This window comes from Melanotaenia boesemani, chromosome 4 (assembly GCF_017639745.1).
Source record: "Melanotaenia boesemani isolate fMelBoe1 chromosome 4, fMelBoe1.pri, whole genome shotgun sequence".
Lineage (NCBI taxonomy): Eukaryota > Metazoa > Chordata > Actinopteri > Atheriniformes > Melanotaeniidae > Melanotaenia > Melanotaenia boesemani.
In genome coordinates, this window is record NC_055685.1 from 22980650 (window position 1) to 22998931 (window position 18282).

Sequence of the window (18282 nt, forward strand, 5' to 3'; positions counted from 1 at the left end):
AAATTCTTTCAGGTAAGAATTCTAACAATGATAAATGCAGACTTGTTAGAGGATACATTGAGGCATCCTGTCATACCTCAGTCATTGTTCTGTTTTATACTAACTTTAAGCTGGAGCTAGCTTTACCAAACATGGACGTTTGGGGCAACTTGTCTCAATCATTTTGGGGTAAGTTGTCACATGTGGCCACAGCCTTTGGACAGAAGTGTTTAAGGGCCACTTAAAAAGCATGTTTACTTTGTCTCTGAGGAAAAAGAGAAAAACTGCTATTCTCACCAACACACCTGTGAAGGAGGCACTTGAAGCGGAAAAGCAGGTACAAGGGGAAAAAAGTCACTTCAAAAAGAAATGCAAGGCAACCAAATCCAAAATACCAAACAAGCAAAGCACAGGGGGAAAAAGAGGATGGGTACAAAAAGAAGAGATGGCTCCTTGTCAGAAGAAGATGAGTCCCTGTGTCTGGTCTGTGTAGAGCCATTTGGAAACAGCCACCCAGGAGAAATCTGGGTGCAGTGCATAAAATTGCAAAGGATGGGCCCATGAAAAATGCACCCCTGTCAAATCAGTTTACATTTGCCAGAACTGTGATTCGGATGAGTCTGACTAGTGAATAGTGTAAGAAAAGTTAAACAGGCATTCTGCCTGCAGTCTGGACTTTAATCCAGTGCATGTTGCATTTTATTTTGTGTTAATGTTTGTTTATTGGCTATGTTAAATAACTTCTTCACAGTCAATGATAAACACTGTTTGTGCCTGACTTCAATGTTCAGTTTCAATTAAAAAAGAAAAAAAATAATAATGATAATTGTGTCCTGGTTTTATTAGTTCCAAAATCCAGTGTGACATCTTACCCCATGGTGAGGCAATATGTCACATATTCACACTCTCCATTTGATTGCCTATAACTCTGCACTGACAAAAGATATGAAAATAACATGAATACAAAATCTATACCTGAGACATTGGTCTTTCATCTGGTACACATTTTTATTTTAGATGATGTATTGATTCCAAGAAATATACAAGAATGTAAAAAGTGTGACAACAAGCCCCGGTCTCCCCTAACTTGTAATGTGTATAGCTATTATGATCCTGTTGACGGTTAAGGTAAATTTATTAAGAACCCCCCTCATTCTTTCATTGGTCTCAACATGTTTTCATCTGTAGAAACAGCCACAGCTGAAACAGTAAACTCTGTTGGTGTTTATATTTAGTTTGACTCCATTTACTTTATATCTTTAAAAAGGATTTTTTTAGTTCTTCACTATTTAACTTGGCTGACAGCTAGTTCAATGTGGGTTTTCTGATAATTTAACTATTACTTGTCAAAATAAATATTCCAGATGTCGAAATTTACATCATTCCAATTTAAAACACCTCATACACCATATGAACGTCCCATACAGTGGTACTGTAGGGAGTGCATGAAACTGTCCAGGATTTACTCTGTGTTTTATTGCTGCTGGTCCAACAACTCTCCCTGGCTGTCCAGCACAGATTTCATGGAGGCCTGACGACTGCTCACCTTTATTACCCTTATTTACAAAAAAAGAGGTTCAACATAAGGTATATATTCCACAGGTATGGCAGCACAACACACGTGAAGAAGGGTGTACCTTTGGAAATACAAACAGACAGGATCTTCTATTATATTAAGCAAAATAAAGATGTACAGACTCCTGCAGTTTGTATTTGCTCATGGAAGATTGGAGCTTGCTTCCACCTGTCATTCTAAGGGGGCCAAAGTGGTCAAATTTCAGGAAGTCTGCTGCATGGCTGCAGAATACATTCAGCGTGTGAAGGTTGGTAAGCAACTCCATGTTTCTGAGTGGTTGGATACTCTGTTGCCCAATGAACAAATACATCAGTAAGAACTGTTAAGCCTTATTTATGTTTCCTCTGTGTCCGTAAATGTGTACATCTGTGTCAAATGTTGTCAAACATCACTGTCCACATACTCCAATGTGGGCAGTGATAATTAGGTAATACATACACATGATTGTTAGGTAATACATCCACTAGAGGGGAGTGCAGAGTTCAGAGTTCATCTCCGAGTTCTGAATACTGACAACAGTAAACATGGCGACGGTGGAAAAGAACATGATACATTCTGAGAAAGAGACGTACAAAGAGGCAGCGTGGTAGACGGCGGTGGTTTGCTGCATCTGGGTAGCATCTGCTATCTCTCTGAAAACAGACTGAAATATGTACGTAAAGGATGCAGAAGCAGACAAAAGGCTGTTTGTGTATTTAGCGTAAAGCATGAACAGCTACATTTTCACTCTGTCACATCAGAAACAGTTTTACTTGCTGTTTGCGGTTCAGACTCATGACCTTAAATTGTTGGAACTGCTTCCACTTTTAGTTTCTGCCTCCCCACAAACCCGGCATCATACTGGGCTTTGTGGAGAATTTGACCAGTTGGCTGAAACAAACTGCTATGTTCTGAGAAGCCGCTGTGGATTGATCAGTTTAAAACGGTCACTGTGGGTCATGTGCACAGTTGGAGTGTATTACCTGGATAATTTGACCAGTTGTCTAAATAACAAACTCTTGTGAGAGAGAGTTTGAGCCTACTGGATAAACAGAGTTCATTCTGCATAAAAATGTTAAAACATGCATTTACCTCTGCTTTTTATCAAACCCCAATTATCAACCAAGGTAATGCACGCCATATAGAATTATTGATTGTATAAATAAAGTGTTGGCTTCTCCCACTCCTTTTAAACAAGGACATTTTGATTATTATTTATTATTTTTTGGTTAAATTTTTGGTTCTATTTTATTTCCCTTTTTTCTTGCTTATGTTCAAATAAATTATCTTATAAATTCTCAAATCACAATAAAACCAGCATTATTTTAATTGCATATAAGCCAGAACACAGGGATAAATGCCATGGGCCTTTCACTAAAGATCCCATTATAAATTTTAACTTTGAGGCATCCCAACATCAGTTCAGTTCAGTTTATTTGCCATTTGCATTTTAAAAAAACACACTGAAAAACAGTTGCAAAAAGATCAAAATGCACTGTCAACATTTAAACAGACAAAACATACGAAACACAAGCCTAAAATATACAACACATGGACACATCCTAAAACGCACAAATACTAAGAAAGAATAAAAACACTGTATAAATAAAATAGCAGTAAAAGAGGTAACTAAAACAGTAAGGTGCATGTCTGTGGTTTTTCAAATTACATTGTTCAAAGTCATGACAGCTTGTGGAAAAAAAACTTTTAGTATTTCGAGATGTAGTGCATTTAATAGTGCAATATTGTTTCCCTGAGGGCAGCAGATCGAACATTTCTGTAGCAGGGTGGCCAGAGGGATCATTGATGATGTGTAGAGCTCTTGTTACAAGTCTAGATTTGTAAATGTCCTCCAGGACTGGTAGGTCTCAGCCTATTGTCCTGTGACCAGAGCGAACCACTCTGTTTAAGAGAGAGTGGTAAGTTTCTACATGACATTGATAAAGAGAAATAACTTTTGATCAAATAAAACCACCTTGCACATTAAAGCCAATGATCTACATAAAATGGAGGGAGGGGACCAGCAATGTGAGTTAAATGAATTCTGAGGGAATCCAGGTGTTCTTGTTTAATTACCAGTGTTTTTTGTTAAGATCAGAGTTATCAACCTGCGTCCTAATGTAACATCTCTAACTGCAATACAAATATCAAGTATATTACCTTGACACTGCACAGTGGTTTGCATACAAAGTGGGTTTGGTTCCAAATTGAGAAGGAAATTTTACATCACAGGGGGTACTCCATCTATGCTACATGGAGTTTGGTGCTAAAAACCTGCTGTAGTGATTTGCTTTTAATGATCTGTCCACCCACGAGGTGTAGGTGAGCTGAACATGCTTGCAAGGCTTTTGTTTCATTCTTAGCTTTGGAAACCCAATATTGGATGCAGTACTTGTGTTGTGAAACTCTTATTTGAAAATGCATCTCCTTTATTTTAATTTACGGTTTTTGTAATTTGAACTTCTGCTAAATAAAGGACAAATTTGTTGAACATTTCTCTTTTGGGTCTGTCAACCCTGTCCTTTATCAGTTTTCCAGTGTTATTGTTTTATGTATACGCGCTGATAGGGTCTGAAGACTATTTAAACTGTAGCGTAAACTTGGGTGTTGATTTTCCAAATAGAGTAAATCAGACAGCTTCTCTAGAAACAAAGGGAAGCAGGGAATGAAGTCTAAAAACTGCTAAACTAAATTATCCTTCCCAGCCATTTTTTAAAATGGAAAAAATAAAATGTTCTACATGAGGTTGTTTGACATCCCTCTCATGACTGAAATGTCATGATTTTCAAAGTTCCAGCTGAATATGAACGTAGTCTTGAATTCTGTCTATTTGATGAGACATGTCTGATAAACCAAAAGAATATACCAAAAAAGAGCAGTTCTTGGAAACAAAATCCATCTTACTGAAGACTTTTTCTCAATTGCAGCAGTTTTTCCTATTATTAAAAAGTTTAAGTCATTGTGAACTTAACTGCTTTTAGTGCCTCCTGTTTAATAATCAAATTTTAACCAGTAGTTTTTTATTAAATATGTGCTTGTAGAAAATGAGAGCACTCAAATTGGATCTGGTTTTTGCATAATTTAGTGTTTCAATGTTCAGTTTATACTGATGTACAATGGCAGACATTTCAAGTCATGAAATTAAATTAAAAGTAATTATCCCATGGACATTAAAATATAGTTTGTAGTTGTTTTTGTTAGAGCTAACCTGAAGAAGCCTCTTAGTGAATGCTTCATTGTTTCATCGTTGCATTGTGCAGAAGGTTTGAAGGATTATTTATTATGTTGGGACAAAATGTTTTAGCTCACCCTTAAGAGACAAACTCAAAAACAGTAGCTGTAATATTTTCTGAGGCTTATTTTTTCTTGTCACATCACAATACATTAAGAGTTAAGAGGAAGACGTAATGACTGAAATTATGGACCCGCAATTGTTTTGACCTTTCTTAGTTGTATCATTAATCAGAGAGGGGGTTGTCACAAAAATGGTCCAGACCAAGGACCACTACAAAGACCACCACTGTGTAATGAGTGGTCCGTGCCACTGGGAGGCATGAGTGGTCTGTGCTACTAGGGAGAGACTAAATCAGTTATCCCTGCCAGTGTATATGTGTGTATGATGTATGTTTTAACAGAGTCAGTCATAATTAAAGATGCGACCAGTATGACAGGCCATTGTTATATTTATTCAAAACACAACCCCCTCTGTACTTCCTTTGTAAGACAGCTGTTATATTTTATTCCTATATTTAAAATTATATTTTTACTTGTCAATATTGTAATTAAATGTATCCTCAATCATATTCTTGGTTAGAGAAACTAAATTTTAAGATACACAAAATGTACATTGTTCTACTAAGAATTAAGCTTCACGTATGAGCTTTAAAAACCTTGAGTGTTCCCGTTAATATATATTAGCTTGATATAAAAGGTAATCGAGATAATTCAGTTCTTCGTGGTCAGAACATTCCCAACATCTAAAGTTACATTATTCCGATCTTAAAGACTGTAAACATCAACCTTACTAAAACAAGCTAAGTCACTTTTATGTTTTGGCTTTCCACTTCCAGAGATTGAAGAATGTGATTGTGTTGATACCAGAAAGACATTTTGACAAGAAAAAACTCAGAAAATCTCAATTATTTTTGAAGGTATAAACAGATGGATTAATGAAAACATGACAAACATATAAAAAAGAGAATCAAACACATTTCATTTTATGTAGTTTAAATTTTTTATTTAAAAAAATTATTTAAGGAAACATGAAAAAATAAGCAATTCATTCTAAATATAAAATATACTTTAACAAAACTCATTAAAGCAAGAAAAAAAAAAAAAGAAATTAATTAATGTTATGACCCACTATAGAGGTATGAGAAGTCGTAACAAAACAAATTAACTGTGGACAGATGTTAATAACAGAAACAAATAGTTTGTTTTGAGGGGAAAATAGAGAACAAACAAAAGGGTGGCAATAACGAGTGCTGGGGTTAGCGAAGCTGCTCAAAGAAAAAACAAAATAAAACGGCTAAGGTCTAACTCAAAACCAGCCAGTTGAAACAAAATCAATGATCAAAGTGGTGAAAAAAACACTGGCCTGCTAATCTATGGTTAACAAAAGTGAAGCAGCTCCAATAATCTAAGAAAGCTTTATGTACAATTATGATCACACTAAACTAGCCCAGCACATTCTAACTTTTACCTAATTAAAATTAACTAAACAAATTAAATGTAACTGTCCACAAAATAACGTAGAGAAAAATTTAAGACACATTTTCTTAAAGATAGTCTTGTGAAGATTCTCAAACCTTGATAAGGGCTGATAAGCCAAATAAAGTAATTAATTAATGTTACGACCCACTATGGGCATGAGAAGGCGTAACAAAAGAACAGAACTGAGGACAGATGTTAATAATGGAAGCAAATAGTTTGTTTTGAGGGGAAAATAGAGACCAAACAAAAGGGTGGCGATAACGAGTGCTGGGGTTAGCGAAGCTGCTCAAAGAAAAAACAAAATAAAACGGCTAAGGTCTAACTCAAAAACAGCCAGTTGAAACAAAAATAATCAAAATGGTGAACAAAACACTGGCCTGCTAAGCTATGGTTAACAAAAGTGAAGCAGCTCCAATAATCTAAGAAAGCTTTATGTACAATTATGATCACACTAAACTAGCCCAGCACATTCTAACTTTTAGCAAATTTAAATTAACTAAACAGTCAAGACAAGTAGTCCTAAATATTAAAATGGACTTTTGATGATAGAAGATCGCCCAGTGATTCCAGTAGTCTGGATTTGAAGGAGCAGACAAACCCGGCCTTCTCCACTATGCTGCCTGAAAAGACCAGAAGCAAGGCCTTATCCCTAGCAGTCATGTTGCTCTTGCACAGCTGAAGGAACACGTGCTTGGGGAGTGGATCCATGCTCTCTGGGATCTTAAAGTTATAACCCTCCACTTCAGCCCAGATGATCCGGCACGACTCCCTGACCTGGCTTTTCAGATGCTGAAGATCTATTGACAGATAATCAGCTTCATAGATCAGGATTTTAGTCAGTCTGTAAACAAACCAACGAGCCACTTTTTGATTTCTTTCTTTCTCTGCTGGAGCAAAATCCTGGTTCTTGAGAAAAAATGAGCTGACCTGTCTGGGCATCTACAAAGTTAGCAGCTGGTTCCTCTCCTGATGTTTACTTGGACCAAAGTTCAGCTCTTCCAGCTGAGGTCAGGGTTTATATGTTTGTTTTCATCTACTCTGTTTCTACACAGGGCTAGATCTTAGATTTGCCACCAAATGAGGAAAACCTGGTGATGGCAGGTGCCGTTGAGGTTTTTATCAAGGCCTTCTTAAAGCAGGAGACAATGTATCTGTCACCGTCTGGGAGCTTTGAATTCAGTAAAATGAGGACTAATTCACTCTGAGCCACAATTTTCCTGCAGAATGCCTTGAAAATGGTCTTGTGAAGCATAGCAAGACTTTCCAGAGAGAGATCAAAATGGTGGCCTTCAACCTCGGTCCAGATTTTGTGGAAAAGCCATGTGAAGGTTTTCTGAAGCTGTTTAGGGGTTGATCCTGTCTCTGATTTAGAAACAGCCTGGTTAATGAGGTTTTTCAGGACGAACCCAACAACAATTTCATTACCATCTGGTATGGGAAGGCATAACAATAGAACAGAACTGTGGACAGATGTTAATAACGGAAGCAAATAGTTTGTTTTGAGGGGAAAATAGAGTACAAACAAAAGGGTGGCAATAATGAGTGCTGGGGTTAGCGAAGCTGCTCAAAGAAAAAACAAAATAAAACGGCTAAGGTCTAACTCAAAAACAGCCAGTTGAAACAAAATCAATGATCAAAGTGGTGAAAAAAACACTGGCCTGCTAATCTATGGTTAACAAAAGTGAAGCAGCTCCAATAATCTAAGAAAGCTTTATGTACAATTATGATCACACTAAACTAGCCCAGCACATTCTAACTTTTACCTAATTTAAATTAACTAAACAAAATAATTGTAAATGTCCACAAAATAACTTAAAGAAAAATTTAAGACAAATCTCCTTAAAGAGAGTCTTGTAAAAATTCTCAAACCTTGATAAGGGCTGATAAGCCAAATAAACTAATTAATTAATGTTACGACTCACTACAGGGGTATGAGAAGGCGTAACAATAGAAAAAACTGTGGACAGATGTTAATAACAGAAGCAAGTAGTTTGTTTTGAGGAGAAAATAGAGTACAAACAAAAGGGTGGCAATAACCAGTGCTGGGGTTAGCGAAGCTGCTCAAAGAAAAAACAAAATAAAACGGCTAAGGTCTAACTCAAAAACAGCCAGTTGAAACAAAATCAATGATCAAAGTGGTGAAAAAAACACTGGCCTGCTAATCTATGGTTAACAAAAGTGAAGCAGCTCCAATAATCTAAGAAAGCTTTATGTACAATTATGATCACACTAAACTAGCCCAGCAGATTCTAACTTTTACCTAATTTAAATTAACTAAACAAAATAATTGTAAATGTCCACAAAATAAGTTAGAGAAAAATTTAAGACAAATCTCCTTAAAGAGAGTCTTGTAAAAATTCTCAAACCTTGATAAGGGCTGATAAGCCATATAAAGCAATTAATCAATGTTACGACTCACTACAGGGGTATGAGAAGGCGTAAAAATAGAAAAAACTGTGGACAGATGTTAATAACGGAAACAAATAGTTTGTTTTGAGGGGAAAATAGAGTACAAACAAAAGGGTGGCAATAATGAGTGCTGGGGTTAGCGAAGCTGCTCAAAGAAAAAAACAAAATAAAACGGCTAAGGTCTAACTCAAAAACAGCCAGTTGAAACAAAATCAATAATCAAAGTGGTGAAAAAAACACTGGCCTGCTAATCTATGGTTAACAAAAGTGAAGCAGCTCCAATAATCTAAGAAAGCTTTATGTACAATTATGATCACACTAAACTAGCCCAGCACATTGTAACTTTTACCAAATTTAAATTAACTAAACAAAATTACTGTAACTGTCCACAAAATAACTTAGAGAGCAGCCAAAAGGGTCTTAATGTTTTACCAACTTGAAAAGAAAACAAGAATACGAGTCAATACTCTAGAGTGACGGTGGTCCAGATTTTCTTTCCCGATGTCATTCTATGCTGATGATGGTTTCATCAGGACTTTAATAAAAGTGGAGAAAATCAGGTGGCCACTGGCTTTTTCACACATAACCATCAACACATCTTAACCATTTAGTTTAAGACAAATCTTCTTAAAGATAGTCTTGTGACGATGCTCAAACCTTGATAAGAGTTGGTAAGCTAAATAAAGTAATTAATTAATGTTACGACCCACTACAGGGGTATGAGAAGGCGTAAAAAAAGGAAAGAACTGTGGACAGATGTTAATAACGGAAGCAAATAGTTTGTTTTGAGGGGAAAATAGAGAAGAAACAAAAGGGTGGCAATAACGAGTGCTGGGGTTAGCGAAGCTGCTCAAAGAAAAAACAAAATAAAACGGCTAAGGTCTAACTCAAAAACAGCCAGTTGAAACAAAACAAAGACTAATCAAAAGTGGTGAACAAAACACTGGCCTGCTAATCTATGGTTAACAAAAGTGAAGCAGCTCCAATAATCTAAGAAAGCTTTATGTACAATTATGATCACACTAAACTAGCCCAGCACATTCTAACTTTTACCTAATTAAAATTAACTAAACAAATTAAATGTAACTGTCCACAAAATAACGTAGAGAAAAATTTAAGACACATTTTCTTAAAGATAGTCTTGTGAAGATTCTCAAACCTTGATAAGGGCTGATAAGCCAAATAAAGTAATTAATTAATGTTACGACCCACTATGGGCATGAGAAGGCGTAACAAAAGAACAGAACTGAGGACAGATGTTAATAATGGAAGCAAATAGTGTGTTTTGAGGGGAAAATAGAGACCAAACAAAAGGGTGGCAATAACGAGTGCTGGGGTTAGCGAAGCTGCTCAAAGAAAAAACAAAATAAAACGGCTAAGGTCTAACTCAAAAACAGCCAGTTGAAACAAAACCTAGAAAAATCAAATTGGTGAACAAAACACTGGCCTGCCAATCTATGGTTAAAAAAAGTGAAGCAGCTCCAATAATCTAAAAAAGGTTTATGTACAATTATGATCACACTAAACTAGCCCAGCACATTCTAACTTTTAGCAAATTTAAATGAACTAAACAGTCAAGACAAGTGGTCCTAAATATTAAAATGGACTTTTTATGTTAGAAGGTCGCCCAGTGACTCCAGTAGTCTGGATTTGAAGGAGCAGACCGCCCCGGCCTTCTCCACTATGATGCCTGAAAAGACCAGAAACAAGACCTTATCCCTGGCAATCATGTTGCTCTTGCACAGCTGAAGGAACACATGCTTGGGGAGTGGATCCATGCTCTCTGGGATCTTAAAGTTATATCCCTCCACTTCAGCCCAGATGATCCGACACGGCTCCCTGACCTGGCTTTTCAGATGCTGAGGATCTACTGAAAGATAATCAGCTTCATGGATCAGGATTTTAGTCAGTCTGTAAACAAACCAACGAGCCGCTTTTTGATGTCTTTCTTTCTCTGCTGGAGCAAAATCCTGGTTCTTGAGAAAAAATGAGCTGACCTGTCTGGGCATCCACAAAGTTAGCAGCTGGTTCCTCTCCTGATGTTTACGTGGACCAAAGTTCAGCTCTTCCAGCTGAGGTCAAGGTTTATATGTTTGTTTTCATCTACTCTGTTTCTACACAGGGCTAGATCTTAGATTTGCCACCAAATGAGGAAAACCTGGTGATGGCAGGTGCCGTTGAGGTTTTTATCAAGGCCTTCTTAAAGCAGGAGACAATGTATCTGTCACCGTCTGGGAGCTTTGAATTCAGTAAAATGAGGACTAATTCACTCTGAGCCACAATTTTCCTGCAGAATGCCTTGAAAATGGTCTTGTGAAGCATAGCAAGACTTTCCAGAGAGAGATCAAAATGGTGGCCTTCAACCTCGGTCCAGATTTTGTGGAAAAGCCACGTGAAGGTTTTCTGAAGCTGTTTAGGGGTTGATCCTGTCTCTGATTTAGAAACAGCCTGGTTATGAGGTTTTTCAGGACAAACCCAACAACAATTTCATTACCATCTGGTATGGGAAGGCATAACAATAGAAAAGAAGTGTGGACAGATGTTAATGATGGAAGCAAATAGTTTGTTTTGAGGAGAAAATAGAGTACAAACAAAAGGGTGGCAATAACGAGTGCTGGGGTTAGCGAAGCTGCTCAAAGAAAAAACAAAATAAAACGGCTAAGGTCTAACTCAAAAACAGCCAGTTGAAACAAAACCAAGACTAATCAAAAGTAGTGAAGAAAACACTGGCCTGCTAATCTATGGTTAACAAAAGTGAAGCAGCTCCAATAATCTAAGAAAGCTTTATGTACAATTATGATCACACTAAACTAGCCCAGCACATTCTAACTTTTACCAAATTTAAATTAACTAAACAAAATTACTGTAACTGTCCACAAAATAACTTAGAGAGCAGTTTAAGGCAAATCTTCTTAAAGATAGTCTTGTGAAGATTCTCCAACCTTGATAAGAGTTGAAGGGCTAAATAAACTAATAAATTAATCTTATGACCCAATACAGGGGTTTGAGAAGGTGTAACAAAAGAACAGAAATGTGGACAGATGTTAATAACGGAAGCAAATAGTTTGTTTTGAGGGGAAAATAGAGAACAAACAAAACGGTGGCAATAATAAGTGCTGGGGTTAGCGAAGCTGCTCAAAGAAAAAACAAAATAAACGGCTAAGGTCTAACTCAAAAACAGCCAGTTGAAACAAAATCAATAATGAAATTGGTTAACAAAACACTGGCCTGCTAATCTATAGCTATTAAAAGTGAAGCAGCTCCAATAATCTAAGAAAGCTTTATGTACAATTATGATCACACTAAACTAGCCCAGCACATTCTAACTTTTACCAAATTTAAATTAACTAAACAAAATTACTGTAACGCTGTAACTGTCCACAAAATAACTTAGAGAGCAGCCAAAGGGGCCTTAATGTTTTACCAACAACTTAGACAGCAGTTTAAGACAAATCTTATTAAAGATGGTTTTGTAAGATTGTCCAACCTTTCTGGTGAGAGATTAAATACCTGTCCTCGAACCTCTGTCCAGATTTTCTCAAAAAGCTGTGAATTGGTGTCTTTCAGTTCATGCGCAGACAATTTGATCCATAGTTTGGAAATGGCTTTTGAGATCAGGTTATCTAGGACATTACAGCTGTTTTGTGGCATTTTTTCTTATCTGCTGACTTCAGACCACCTTTACATTTTGGGAAACTAATCAAATCGACTTTGTCCTCGACTCCTGTGACCTCCTCCATTTGATGGCAAGTTGTGTAGGTCTCTGTGAGCTCAAACTTCATCGGGATCACCCTAATGTTGTCTTTTGTCCAAAGAAAGTTTTAAGTTTCTTCATCATCGTCACACATTTTGGTTTTGCGTTGGGATGCAGTGAAGAACATTCAGGCTTTGTGCTGATGTCTGGAGCGACTGCCTCACTATTCCAACAGACTGTGGATGACATATCTGTTGTTAAAGGGGTTCAGATGAATTAGTTCTGAGGGAAATGGACTATTTCCCAAAAACCAGAAACTAATAACAATCTGAGGACCAATGAATTCTGTCTTTCGGTTGTCTAAGATGATGGTGTCTCGATAAGGAAGGGGTTAATCAAAATCACAATCCAGTGTCTGCTCTGAAAATTTCTACCAAACTGAACTGAGGTTGGAAGGCAATTTAGATAAAGGGGCTTTTGGAAGGCAGCCTTTGATACATCATCTTTGACTCAGAGGAAGAGCGTTCGATAAGCCACGCCCACAAGTCGGGGTCTCCCCTGGCAGCAGCAGCAAAGGTTGTGGTGACATCACCGACGTTTGAAACAAGCCTGCGCAAACTCCGTGGGCCTCTGCTATGACAGTGGATGGAGGTGTTTTTTTTTTTTTGTTTGTTTGTTTTTTCGTCCGGTCCTTTAAACCTCTCTCTCTCTCTCTCTCTCTCTCTCTCTCTCTCTCTCTCTCTCTCTCTCTCGTCCTTCAGCAAGCAGGATGGTCTCCTCTTGCAGTCTAGGAATGGGCCACTAGAGTAGGCGGACAATTCCCAGCGCTCTACGCTGATTCGGGTATTTGGCCAAAGGTTATTTTAGTAAAAACCACTAAATGTTTAAATTACATTCAAAATTTTTTTTTTTTTTTTTTTTTTTTTTTTTGCACATGGGGTAAAACTGACAATTTGAATTCATTTCACTGTGGCTTTAGAAAAAAGTGAGCAAAAGAATAGACTTGCTTGTTTTTGTTATTTATTTAAGTTAAATAAGTTCATAGTACTAAAGAAAGTTGAGGTAATAATTTGCATGGACCTTTCTGAGTAGAACTGAATCAAACAACAAAGTGCCAGTAACTTAAATAAGTAATTTGACAACTTAAAATCACCTAAATTGTAGAAGGAAATTTAATTTGAATCAGCACAATTAGGCTTTTTGACACCAATCCAAAACATGTTGACCATACTAATTAAATTGCATGCAAATTGTTACCTCAATTTTTTAAAGTTAAACCAGTGTATTTTTTTTTTTTAGAGTGTAGTCTCTAGTTTTGGTTTTGGTTCTGACTTTGGGAACAACTAACAGGCTGGTACCAGAGGATCTCAGGGTCTGTGAGGGTTCATCATTTAAAAGAAGGTCAGATACATAAGAAGTCCCAAGACCATTAAGGCATTTATAAAATACTAAAAGAACCTTAAAATCACAGTTTTAACTCGGTCTGTGAATGAAATCCAACAACTGTATCATACTAGATAAGTTGTTGTTCAGTCAGTATACACACACATGGACAAAATTGCTGGTACCCTTCGGTTAATGAAAGAAAAACTCACAATGGTCACAGAAATAACTTGAATCTGACAAAAGTAATAATAAATAATAATTCTATGAAATTTAACCAATGAAAGTCAGACACTGCTTTTCAACCATACTTCAACAATTATTTAAAAAAATAAACTGAAAATAACCGAAGAAAACCAACAATTTTGTCCACGTGTGTATGTAATATTAAAATTCATCAGCTTGTTTAATGTAGCTTAATTCAGGCTTTAAATTGATGTGAATTTTCAATGCTTGAAGGTTACAAAGAATAGTCAAAAGGGAAGGCAGGAACAAAAACTGGAAATGGTGAAAAGCCACACCTTATTAAAAAGCTTAATATACATCAGGTGGTGAAGAATAATGTAAAAAAATATGTAAAAAAAAAAAAAAAAAAAAAGAATTTTATAAATTGGATATTATTACGAAGACGAGTCAAGATATGACTTTTTTGGCATCACTGAGCAAATCTGCTAAAGCTCTGTAGTTCATCTTTAAAATCAAAGTGAGAGCCTTCATGTTGGAAATAAATTAGGTAACTGGAGAGTCTGATGGTCAGTAAAATAAGACTAATAGCTGTAGTATGAATTTGGATAAGTCTGAAACATTTCGTAACAAACTGTGCTGCATGCAAAATATTTTAAAACAGAAAACTAAATTTTGCTTACTTGTGTCTAAAATGCATGCTACCATGAACATTTTGTTCCTGCTCCTTTTTTCAGGTTAAAGTAGTAGTGTGCACGCCCTTGTCCTAGGGAAAAACCAAACCACAGCATCTATAGAAGAAGATAATGCATGCAGAAGACATTGAAATGGAACACTAAAGCTGGAATGCTTGTTTTGGAAGGGTTTGTTTTACTGCACTGTGACCACATAAATGTAAATATCTGCATACAACATAAGCTTCACTGAAAGGGTTTAGCAGAGGCAACGCCAGCTCCCTGGTAAAACAGTTTTGTTTGCCAGCGGCATTTATGTTGTGAAAAAAGATCCTCAGTTGCAAAGTAAAAACAAAGTAAACAATCCAAGAAAAGAAAATGGATCCTGTTGCCGATGAAATGCAAAAGTTCTCTCCATCCCATTAATGCATTGCCTGTGTTTACGTGTGGTCCACTGTGTTTTCTGTGTGTCCACCATTGAGCGCTTCTTAGACCGATATATACTGCAGTATTTCTGAACATCTCCAGAAATACTCCAGAGGGCTTTCATGAGAGAATGCAGCTCACATAGAGAACATGCAAATGCAAAAATTGAGAATGAAGCACATTTTTCCAGCCATGACCTTTATGGCACAATAGCCATTCTGAAAGCATTACCTTTAAACAAAAAAGAGAAGAAAAAACATCTGGAAAGCAAATTGCTCAAGTTTTGTGATAAAAACTTCATTTCTATCAATCTCAACTTTATTGTTTAGATTAAACACAAAATATCAAGCATTAATCCCATTTGAAACAATGAAAAGGTAGACATTTTTTTTAATTACAGCTTATGCCAGGTTTAGACTATTATAAGGAATTTATGCTGGAAAAATTATTTCTACATCAACATTTTAAGACCGTTTTCCTACTTGCATACAGTAGCAGCAGTCTGTGCTACTGTACTTAATTTGTTTACTTCATGCAAACAATATCAGTATTTTACAGTTTTTACTTTAAGATCTTACTTTAAAACAGAATTAATAATGTAATAGAATTGAAATATTTGTTTTTTTTTTGTTTTTTTTTAGTAGAAACAGGGAACAAAGTTTTGTTATCAATAATAATAATAATAATTGTTATAATAATAATACTGATTACATGAAAAATATGTTGTTAATCCCAGAGGGAAATTTGAATAATAATTTCTTTTTATAGGGGTTCTTATTAATCTTTTTTCTCTTCCTCCCCTCTTCGTTTGGTAGTACTTTCATAATGACTTTTTCTTTCACTCGACGTAGTTTTCATCCAAAAAACAATAAATATTCGACCATGATGGTATACAGTGCTTTAGCCTATATTACAAGTATGACACTGGTGGTGATTTTTCTTGTGTAATTCATCCAATCAGGTCATAGAAGCCATCACGGTTCTGTCATAAGTAACTTATTTTTTCTGGTGAGTAATATTTTTATTTATTATAATATTTTGGCCACTGTAGGATGTTGCTGGGTTAAAAATATATGAGCATGAAAATGTACAGTGATAAACAGCTGGGGACCGGTTGTTCAAACGTAATGTGATCGGATTTCGGTTATGGGATAGGATCAAATCTAGAAAATGAGTTGTTCAAAAGGGACACCCGGAGTCCAAAATCAGCTTGGACCACGTAATCCAATCTTGTTTGTTATCCGGATAAAACTTCGTTTGGGTTGTTCATAACTTTTGAGTAGAATTAGGATAACTAATGGTTATGGACAATAAGGGAAGGATTTCAAGGCGGATTTCAGGAGGAAACTGTGGTAAAAACTCAGATTTTGACAAATAATAGTATTTTTGTAGTCAGTGATATGTTAATATTTATATGTTGCACCTGACTTGTTTAACCGTTATAGGGATAAAGTGGTTGCCTATTAACCTTTTCAGCATAGTAAAGCATGTCCCTGTAACGTGTGGCGGTGGAGGTGAGGACCCAAGTGCAGGCAGCTCAGGCAGGAGGCAGGATCGGTACAGCTAAAATGGCTTTATTCTCAAAAATGCAAGACAGGGAACCACACATGACAGGAAATATACCACATAAGCAGTAAGGAGTAATGAGGAACAGGTGAAGTGGATGAGTAATTACACCAGGTGATCTAATGAGCCAGAAAAAGAAACAGGGCTTATGAAGGAAAAAAACTAACTTAACATGACAAAACCAAAAACCCAAACCATGATCTTAAAGCAGAAACTAAACATGACAAAACCAGAACTATAACCCAAAACCATAACTAAAAAACGACATACATGATCCATGATCATGACATGTACCCAACAAATTCAATAACACAAATAAAATATTTCGTTTCCTGATATTCATCACTGCATAATCAAAAAAGAACCTCTCCAAGAAAAAAAAAAAAAAAAAAAAAAAATCTAACGACTGCATCCCTCACTACACGTCCCGTCCGTCCTGTTCATTATGACGGAATGCCAGAGGTCGGGCCTGCGGGGGGGAGGTACAAGTAACAGGTCCTGACAGGGACACACTTCTCGATACAAGACCGGTATCTCCACACTAGGCTCAGTTGCGTCATTAACATTGTCACAGAGAGGGACAGTCAATGTTCTGCAGGACAATACATGCACGTATTATTTTACATGTTGCCCCCCGGTGGTTTCACTCGCAGGGAGCGCAGTAACAGCATCTCGCCTGTAGATGGCGGGTTTTCATTATTACCATTGAGAACTTGCCAAAAGTTGATTACCAACTTTTATTACTTGATTACCAGGATTACGTGATCCGCCCGAAAAACGGGATTAAATCGGGATAGCTTTTATCTGGATTAAATATTCTGAACAACAGACTTTGGCACAATCAGCCAAGGGAGCTGTCATATGATGCAGATTAATGGATTCACCAGGGAAACACTGCAAAATATGTCCTTCACCAAGTCGCTTCGTCACATGTACTATGTCTTGAGTTTTTATGTTTTAGTTTTGTTTATAAATGTTAATACTGGTTAAGGTTCTGCTGGAATAAGTTCTAAAAATTAGCATCAGTTTATTTACAAAAATCTGATTGCTGCAGAACATTTCTAAAACAGATTATTAGCAAAATTATCAAGTAGGATATATATGATTAACATTCATAATATTATTAAGACTCATCTCATACATCCAAGACTGTGAGCCTGTTTGAAATATTGTGCCCCTTATTCTCTTATCTTCTCTTCAAAGATGTACTTTTATGAAGCATTGTGGTTAAAAATATTTGAGACTATCTGTTTACTGTATTTGTCATTAGTATATTGTCTATACCTTTATCTTCATTGGTGTTTGGATATGTATGTATATATTCATTCATTCATTCATATTTATTTATGTGTTTCCTTATGGTTTCCTTATATACTCATAATTGAGCCTCAACTTATTTCAAAGAATATTTATCCTGAGAATAGGAAACTAGTTGAACTTGATTTAGGTATGCTTGCTATGATTTGTGCGTGTGAGTCTGTGTGTGTGTAGGTGTGTTTGTTTTATGTATGTGTGTGTGTGTGTGGGGGGGGGGGGGGGGGGGTTACGCAAATAATCACTGTGATCTCAACAAGTTTTACTTGTGGTGTAATAAACGTTATGGGCAGAGCTACTTCAAGACCAAATAGGATCAAATCGAATTGGAAATAATGTAATTTCTACTGTATATTTATAGAGATAACATCTCCTTGTCATCCTTA